Genomic DNA, 10869 nt, shown 5'->3' on the forward strand with positions numbered 1-10869 from the left:
TGACTGACAGCGAACCACCAGCAGAGTGTTGAAACAGGCTGAGTGACTGACAGTGAACCACCAGCAGCGTGTTGAAACAGGCTGAGTGACTGACAGTGAACCACCAGCAGCGTGTTGAAACAGGCTGAGTGACTGACAGTGAACCACCAGCAGAGTGTTGAAACAGGCTGAGTGACTGACAGCGAACCACCAGCAGCGTGTTGAAACAGGCTGAGTGACTGACAGTGAACCACCAGCAGCGTGTTGAAACAGGCTGAGTGACTGACAGCGAACCACCAGCAGAGTGTTGAAACAGGCTGAGTGACTGACAGCGAACCACCAGCAGAGTGTTGAAACAGGCTGAGTGACTGACAGCGAACCACCAGCAGAGTGTTGAAACAGGCTGAGTGACTGACAGCGAACCACCAGCAGCGTGTTGAAACAGGCTGAGTGACTGACAGTGAACCACCAGCAGAGTGTTGAAACAGGCTGAGTGACTGACAGTGAACCACCAGCAGCGTGTTGAAACAGGCTGAGTGACTGACAGTGAACCACCAGCAGCGTGTTGAAACAGGCTGAGTGACTGACAGCGAACCACCAGCAGAGTGTTGAAACAGGCTGAGTGACTGACAGTGAACCACCAGCAGAGTGTTGAAACAGGCTGAGTGACTGACAGTGAACCACCAGCACCGTGTTGAAACAGGCTGAGTGACTGACAGTGAACCACCAGCAGCGTGTTGAAACAGGCTGAGTGACTGACAGTGAACCACCAGCACCGTGTTGAAACAGGTTGAGTGACTGACAGTGAACCACCAGCAGAGTGTTGAAACAGGCTGAGTGACTGACAATGAACCAACAGCAGCGTGTTGAAACAGGCTGAGTGACTGACAGCGAACTACCAGCAGCGTGTTGAAACAGGCTGAGTGACTGACAGTGAACCACCAGCAGCGTGTTGAAACAGGCTGAGTGACTGACAGTGAACCACCAGCAGCGTGTTGAAACAGGCTGAGTGACTGACAGTGAACCACCAGCACCGTGTTGAAACAGGTTGAGTGACTGACAGTGAACCACCAGCAGAGTGTTGAAACAGGCTGAGTGACTGACAGTGAACCAACAGCAGCGTGTTGAAACAGGCTGAGTGACTGACAGCGAACTACCAGCAGCGTGTTGAAACAGGCTGAGTGACTGACAGTGAACCACCAGCAGCTACCAATGCTCTTCTCAGGTCAAAACAAGGTGTTCTCCTACCTGACACACACACACACACACACACACAAGCCTGCATAAACACACACACACAGAAGACATTATAAACCACACTGTACACTGTGTGCTCAACGTGGCCGTGTCGACAGGGTGTAAATGTAAGGTATAAATCAGTGATAAAGGTAGGTAACAGCTGCTCTACACTGGAACAGGATAAATCAGTGTTAAAGGTAGGTAACAGCTGCGCTACACTGGAACAGGATAAATCAGTGTTAAAGGTAGGTAACAGCTGCGCTACACTGGAACAGGATGAATCAGTGTTAAAGGTAGGTAACAGCTGCGCTACACTGGAACAGGATAAATCAGTGATAAAGGTAGGTAACAGCTGCACTACACTGGAACAGGTGGCCTCTGGGCCCAGGTGTGCTCTCTGCTCCGTAACCATGGTAATGACAGGGTTAGAGGGTAAAAACAGACACACTCAGGAACACAGTCAGACACAGTCAGGAACACACCGACACATATTACTGTCTTTAGGGCAGAACCGACTCACACCGACACATATTACTGTCTTTAGTGACATACTGACTCACACTGACACATATTACTGTCTTTAGGGACGAACCGACTCACACTGACACATATTGATGTCTTTAGTGACATACTGACTCACACACACTGAGAAATACACACACTGGCACACACACGCTAACAAAGGTGTTAAGACACATTTGGACAAAAGCACAAGGAAATACAAAGAAACCACACATACACACACACACAGTACACACACTCGGTCTGAGACACACACTTACACTTAAAGGAATGATTTCCCCTTGAGGCCAAGGTACCAATCAGCCATTTCAGAGGATATACAGTAGATACAGCGCCTTCAGAAAGTATTCACACCCCTTTACTTTTTCCAAATTTTGTTGTGTTACAAAGTCGGATTACCATTTTTTAAATTGTCATTTCTTTCAACAATCTACAAAGAATACTCTAATATCAAAGTGGAAGATTTTTTAGCATGCAAAAAAAAACACTGATGTATTTTGATTAGATAAGTATTCAACCCCCTGAGTCAATACATGTTAGAATCACCTTTGGCAGTGATTACAGCTGTGTATCTTTCATGGTAAGTCTAAGAGCTTTGCACACCTGGATTGTACAATATTTGCCCATTATTCTGTAAAAAAGTATTCAAGCTCTGTCAAATTGGTTGTTGATCATTGCTAGATAGCCATTTTCAAGTCTTGCCATAGATTTTCAAGCCGATCTAAGTCAAAACTGTAACTAGGCCACTCAGGAACAATCAATGTCGTCTTGGTGAGCAACACCAGTGTAATTCTGGCCTTGTGTTTTAGGTAATTGTCCTGCTGAAAGGTGAATTTATCTCCCAGTGTCTGTTCGAAAGCAGACTGAACCAAGTTTTCCTCTAGGATTTTGCCTGTGCTTAGCTCTATTCCGTTTATTTTTATCCAAAAAAACTCCCTAGTCCTTGCCGATGACAAGCATACCCATAACATGATGCAGCCGTGTGGTACTCAATTATGTGTTATGTTGGATTTGCCCCAAACATAATGCTTTTTATTCAGGGCAAAAAGTGCATTTCTTTGCCACATTTTTTTGCAGTATTACTTTAGTGCCTTGTTGCAAACAGGATGCATGTTTTGGAATATTTTTTATTCTGTACAGGCTTCCTTCTTTTCACTCTGTAATTTAGGTTAGTATTGTGGAGTAGCTACAATGTTGTTGATCCATCCTTAATTTTCTCCTATTGCAGCCATTAAACTCTAACTGTTTTAAAATCACCATTGGCCTCGGTGAAATCCTTGAACGGTTTCCTTCCTCTCTGGCAACTGAGTTAGGAAGGGCGCCTTTATCTTTGTAGTGACTGGGTGTATTGATACACCATCCAAAGTGTAATTAATAACTGCACCATGCTCAAAGAGATATTCAATGTCTGCTTTTTTTTTTTTTTACCCATCTATCAATAGGTGCCCTTCTTTGCGAACCATTGGAAAACCTCCCTGGTCTTTGTAGTTGAATCTGTGCTTGAAATTCACTGCTCGACTGAGGGACCTTACAGATAATTGTATATGTGGGGTACAGAGATGGGGTAGTAATTTAAAAATAATATTAAACACTATTATTGCACACAGAGTGAGTCCATGCAACTTATTATGTGACTTGTTAAGCAAATGTTTGCTCCTGAACTTATTTAGGCTTGCCATAACAAAACGTTTGAATACTTATTGACTAATTTCAGCTTTTCATTTTTTATTAATTTGTAAACATTTCTAAAAACATAATTCCACTTTGACATTATGGGGTATTGTGTGTAGATCAGTGACACAAAATCTCAATTTAATCAATTTTAAATTCAAGCTGTAACACAACAAAATGTGAAAAAAAGTGAAGGGGTGTGAATACTTTCTGAAGGCACTGTATTATCCAGTTAACCTCAGCAGTCATGTCTTCTGTCTCTTGGTTATGTAAGTAACCTCAATATGGCCTATATTGATGACCTATACCTGTCAGCAGTTTTTCAAACACCTAAAACTGCTTTTTTTCTGCAATCTAGAGCCATAACCATAGAAAAATCAGCATAGGTCATCTAAGCATACCTCTTTACCTGTTCAATTGTCATTTTAATGAGTGTCATTCTGACTGTTGTAAATCACACATGTCAATATACTGCACTAACATGCCTAGGATATTACATCCACATTACAGTACAGTACATGGGATCATAACACACATCCTCAATACAGGCCAGTGTTGGGAAAGCTACTCTGAAATATACTGTATAGTTTACCATGCTACCAATTACTTCACACTGGAAGAAGTTAAGCTACCCTTAAGAATAATATAGTTTACTTCACTAAAGTTACTTTGAAAAAGTAGCTAACATTGCTGCGGGGATTTGCTTCCATTCAGCCACAAGAGCATTAGTGAGGTCGCGCTCTGATGTTGGGCGATTAGGCCTGGCTCGCAGTCGGCATTCCAATTAATCCCAAAGGTGTTCGATGGGATTGAGGTCAGTGCTCTGTGCAGGTCAGTCAAGTTCTTCCACACCGATCTCGACAAACCCTTTCTGTATGGACCTCGCTTTGTGCACGGGGGTATTGTCATGCTGAAACAGGAAAGGGCCTTCCCCAAACGGTTGCCACAGAGTTGGAAACACAGAATCATCTAGAATGTCATTGTAGGCTGTAGCGTTAAGATTTACATCCAAACTACTTTGTGATAAATTATCATATCTAAATCTGAAATGTCATAGACTACAAATTGCAAGAACAGATCAGTCTGGAGTCAGATGTTAACAGAGTGTATAATTTGTCCAATTAAACACAAAACTATATTTCAAGGGAGAATTAGGGAGGTCTGATGCTGAAAAAGAAAGGAATTCTTGCCTATACTTCACCCATATTATATTTTTGTTTGTTGCAAAAAAAAGTAGTGTGTAGTTCCGGTAGTTAGCTACACCGCTACATGGAAAAAAGTAACTACTGAAAACACTACCTAGATTTATATTTAGTTGAACTACCACCAAGCTTCTGCAAAATGCAGTTAAATTACTAGTTAAACTGTATGTAGTTCCCTACTCCCCAACACTGATACAGGCATCTGTCATGGAATCATAATTAAGAAATACACAAATATCATGATGTTATCATAAGGTGCCAGATTACATTCAAACCAAGTATTTTTCTGCATATCTAAGCATACATCTTGAGCTGTCTGTGTCCTCCTGACCGGTGGTTCTTTTTTTAAAGAAACGGAATATGCTTCTCTGCATGAATCTGGGTGAATGATTGAAAGGAATGTGAGTCTTATTCAGTACAGTAATTGCTTGCTTTTCTAAAGTCTAGCAACCTTGCCAGCAGGCGTGCCAGCTAAGATACTTAGACAAGCTACTCTAACTTGATTTATAGCCTGAAATGGCTTGGTAGCTAATTATGAGGTTAGGAGATTGTGAACCGCTAGCTGGCTAGCTAAAGCTAACTTCATAAAATTGCTAGGTGGCCAGTAATACAGAGAAACAACTAAACATTTTTGTTTTATTTATTCATCAAGAAGTAATCAATAGGCTAGATAGCTTGATCAAATTAATTTACAAACAATCCTCCTGCGAGTCCTGCCCATCACCGGCAGCTAAAATCAAATCAAACGCTGTGTGTCACTCAACACTCTCTCTCTCCTCCTCCACTGACCAGGAGTATCAGCGTCCTGCCTAGCGTATCTTTGTTCCATGCTGCACGCGCTCTCCATGTTCTTTAAAAAATGTGTTATATGTATATATTTTTTAAACAAGATCAGCTATGAAACCATATTTCTCTGTTTCTTTTCTCTTTGCCTGGCCCAGTCAGTGTGCCCCCTCCGCAAAATACCGCTGACAGATCTTTTATAAATAATTATGATAAAACATGGGCTTAAAAATGAAGTTTAGTTATTAATTTAACAGGAGAAATCTGAGGGGGCACGTGCCCTTGTACCCTCTATGGGCATGACTCCACTGCCTGTCAGTCAGAACCCCAGGGGCCAAGAGGGTAATTACACATCACAGTCACAGCACCCTTTATGTCAGTGTAGGACTAAGGGGAGCACAGATAAAACAAGATCTGACTTTCATAGGAGTGTGTGTGTTGACATGCCATTTCTCTGGTGACGGTTTCATACAACCTATAGAGATGTTATTGGGACAGCCTGGTCTGGCCGCTTGTCAAATGTAGTTAGTGACTGAAAAAAAATGGGAATGTGCTTATTTCTCACCCTCTCTCTCTCTCTCTCTCTCTCTCCCTTGACATAGTTCCCATACCGGCTGCAGATATGTGATATAGATTAGTAATATATCTGAACTGATCCTGGATCAGATGAGGCAGTCGTATTTCTGTCAGCAGAGCAGAGTACCACCACACGCTACACTACAGACCAGTACACTCATCCATCTCTCCACCACACCACACCACAGTCACGCAAGCCTCAAGCATCCGGCCAAGCCAACACATAAAGCTAAGATGGCTGAATCAACCTCCTGAAACTGGCCCATATTCAGCCTAAATCTGAACCTTGGTCCAACTGGAAACTGTGTAAGACTGAAAGAGATCAGTCTTGTATATACTGGGAGGGCAGTGAACCTGAGTTTGACTGGCTGTCACTAGAGGGCAAGTGCTTGACCTCTAACCTCTGACCTTTGTCTCTATAGTAAGGAGAGGTCAGTCATCAACCACACATTCACATACAGGGCCTAAGGAGATATGGAGCTGTGTGTGGTAAAGTAACAGCAGTAAGGACTTTATATATAACTCTCCACGCTCTCATTAACTAGAGGATTTAGTGATCTTGATTATCCAGAGGAAGGGTGGCAAATGGAGCAGCACTGATTGCTGTGTGTTTACTGGTATCACATTCTGCTCTTTCACTGGTATCACATTCTGGAGATCTGGAGAGGGATGGGCTTATTATAGCCTGTTGACGGGTTGACGGAGTCACTCCTTTTCAGCAGTGTGTGTGTGTGTGATAGGAGAGAGAGAGATGTGCTGTTGTGTGCCTGCTACAATCTAATGGTAAGTCTAATGGTCTATAATCGTCTGTTTCCTGATATAAACCACAATCAATGATCAATGTCCTCAGCAACAACTCCTCTTTTTTTTTATACATGAAGGGAAATCATCAGGGCTTTGAATAGCTTCTGCTGCACAAAAAGGATAAGATATTGTCAATAGAAATCATGGGATGGGAAAGAGGGGTGATGGGTTGGAGGCAAAAGTACAGCCAAACAACTGCCAATGGCTACCAATGACGAGAGGACAAGAAAATATTCCTGCTTAAATTCCCTTAAATACTAAATTATAAAGTCGATAAAGTTGATGCTGTTAGAGGATAAGCAAACATCCATGGCTCACATTTAATGAGGTGAGATCACTGGTGTGTTTACTGAGATGCATCCAGAAGAAACAGCATGCCTCCCAGTTCCATTAAAACAATGAAACATTTACTCTGCTCTTCGCTAAACCAAACACACATGGGAGTTACCAGTGGATGTGCATCCTGGCCACCTCTACCCTGGGGTACAATACACTGGCCACCTCTACCCTGGGGTACAATACACTGGACAGCTCTACCCTGGGGTACAATACACTGGACAGCTCTACCCTGGGGTACAATACACTGGCCACCTCTACCCTGGGGTACAATACACTGGACACCTCTACCCTGGGGTACAATACACTGGCCACCTCTACCCTGGGGTACAATACACTGGCCACCTCTACCCTGGGATACAATACACTGGCCACCTCTACCCTGGGGTACAATACACTGGCCACCTCTACCCTGGGGTACAATACACTGGCCACCTCTACCCTGGGGTACAATACACTGGCCACCTCTACCCTGGGGTACAATACACTGGCCACCTCTACCCTGGGGTACAATACACTGGCCACCTCTACCCTGGGGTACAATACACTGGCCACCTCTACCCTGGGGTACAATACACTGGCCACCTCTACCCTGGGGTACAATACACTGGCCACCTCTACCCTGGGGTACAATACACTGGCCACCTCTACCCTGGGGTACAATACACTAGCCACCTCTACCCTGGGGTACAATACACTGGACAGCTCTACCCTGGGGTACAATACACTGGCCACCTCTACCCTGGGGTACAATATACTGGCTATATCTACCCTGGGGTACAATACACTGGCCATCTCTACCCTGGGGTACAATACACTGGCCACCTCTACCCTGGGGTACAATACACTGGCCATCTCTACCCTGGGGTACAATACACTGGCCACCTCTACCCTGGGGTACAATACACTGGCCACCTCTACCCTGGGGTACAATACACTGGCCATCTCTACTCTGGGGTACAATACACTGGCCATCTCTACCCTGGGGTACAATACACTGGCCACCTCTACCCTGGGGTACAATACACTGGACACGTCTACCCTGGGGTACAATACACTGGCCACCTCTACCCTGGGGTACAATACACTGGACAGCTCTACCCTGGGGTACAATACACTGGACAGCTCTACCCTGGGGTACAATACACTGGCCACCTCTACCCTGGGGTACAATACACTGGCCACCTCTACCCTGGGGTACAATACACTGGACACGTCTACCCTGGGGTACAATACACTGGCCACCTCTACCCTGGGGTACAATACACTGGACAGCTCTACCCTGGGGTACAATATACTGGTCATCTCTACCCTGGGGTACAACGCACTGGCCATATCTACCTTGGGGTGCAATACACTGGCCATATCTACCATGGCCATATCTACCCTGGGGTACAATACACTGTAATAGAGCACTCTAAATACCCTAAACAAAAGCCACAACAAAAACATTATTTGGGAGACATCTTGTGTAGTATAACTAGCTATAACCTATATTAACACAAGGCAATCATTGGTGTCAATGGGAGACTTTAGTGTCTGACTGGAGCACAGCCGCTAATGAAGTAATGGAAGAGAGGAGACCAACTCTGAATGACCTCAAAACTGTGGCTTTTATTTTGATAAACTGGGTTAACAGGCCGACCACTAGCCTGCTGTTGGTCATCCACGTCCATGTCTTCATACTCTCTGTCCCTGAAGGATCCAGGGGTCCTGGAAACTAAATTTAACTTAGACATCTGGTATTACACAAAAAAGACATCAATCATACCCTTGACTAACCGCCTCCCCGGATGGTGCTCATATGTAGGTTGGTTGTGACTGTGAGATGAGGTAGGTTAATGTTCACATACTTTGCACCAGAGGAGGCTGGTTGGAGGAGCTATGGGAGGACAGGCTCATTGTAACGGCTGGAATGGAAAAAATGGAACAGTATCAAACACATCAAACATATAGAAACCACATATTTGACTCTGTTCCATTATTCTATTCCAGCCATTACAATAAACCCGTCCTCCTATAGCTCCTCCCACCAGCCTCCTCTGCTTTACACAGCATAGAACTGTAATGTGATTTCTCCTCTGGAATAACATTGACATCTTGTGGCAGACAGTGGAATGGCAACACTTCTGTTGTAGACTATACGTTACATCCACGGGTACAACTATCATCAAAAACTGCTCTTCTTTCAACATGAAATATTATACATAGTTACATTTCCTATTACCCCATCATTTAGTTGTTTTTAAAATCTAATCATGGGTTGAGAGAAGCTATAAAACGGCCCATCCTGTTAAGTGAAAATGAAATGCCAGTATTAATCAGTCAGTCAGTCAGTCAGTCAGTCAGTCAGTCAGTCTGTCTGTCTATCTATCTATCAATCTAATCTAATCTATCTATCTATGGAAGTGTACCATTTCATGTGTCACAGAAAGCAGCTTATTATGGTTACAGCGTTGTTGATTGGCAGTGTTTGGCCTGCAGTTAATGCCACATCACCAGTCAGGGGTCCACCATCAATCCCCCTGAGAGATCCTTCAACATCCCATCTACCCCTGCAGCCTCGGCCAAACCCCAAGTGGCTCCTGGTAGAATATGCCCATAGGCAGAGATCTAGGATCAGTTTGCCCACCACAGTTTCTTATCTGTACATTAGATCAGTTTTCCAGGGGCAACTTTATCCCCTCTGTGATGTGACGTTCTAGTTGTGTTGTTCACGCTGTTCCTATGATGTTCAAAAGGCAACAGAACCCATTCCTGTGATTATCATTAAACGCTGATGATTCAGCGGATGAGGTTTGCTTTGCGTTGGTGTTTGTAACTAGCAGCTAGACGTGACCGAGTGAGTGGGATTTAGTGTTGTGAGGCATTGGCCGTGTGTGAAATGGCATGCTATTACCTACATAGTACACTACTTCTGGCCAAAGCCCTATGTTGGCCCTGGTCAAAAGTAGTGCACTACGTAGGGAATAGGGTTCCATATGAGACGTAGTCATTGCGTTATCACCCATTACCTGAGAGAACAGCAATTAGCTACACTGCTGAGACCAGAGATACTGGTCTAAACACTATTTACTGTGACAAAGCGGTGGGGTGTGTGTGTGTGTTGATGGGTGAGTGAGTGTGTTAGTGTGTGTGTGTGTGTGTTGTTGTTCCTCTCCATGTGTTTAATCACCACAAATGAAATATCTCTTTATTCTCTGGAACTAGGGAGGTAGCCTGGTAGGACCATCCTGATCTCATGAGTTTACGTTAGGTTTTGCTAATCCGTGTAGCGAAACAGAATGTAAAGTCATGAGATCAGGATGGTCCTACCAGGCTACAATCAAAACAAACAACACAGTCAAGATATACAGTGAGGGAAACTATTGCATGTGCATCAGCCCATCTCATTGGTTTATTTGACATCATATTACAACATAATCTGGACAACGAGCGTTAATGGAGCCCAGACTGTAAAGACAAAGAGGTTTATGATGGACGCTCACGCACGCACACACACACACAGACACTCACAGACACACATGCACACACGCACACACAAACACGCACAGATGAGATGGTACCATAGAGACTGTGTATTCTGTGTGTTATAGGGTGACAACAGAGTTCTTGATTATCCGGTGTTCCTGCATTAGCCAGTGTTACTGAGAGGTGACTGACACACAACACAAAGGAAATTAAGTCATGAGAAACCAGCGCATCTCCTTTGAAAACACCAACTACTTCCTACTTCCTGGTCAGCCCTCTATAACTG

Source organism: Coregonus lavaretus (assembly GCF_964263955.1).
Source record: "Coregonus lavaretus genome assembly, contig: HAP1_SCAFFOLD_422, whole genome shotgun sequence".
Classification (NCBI taxonomy): Eukaryota; Metazoa; Chordata; class Actinopteri; order Salmoniformes; family Salmonidae; genus Coregonus; species Coregonus lavaretus.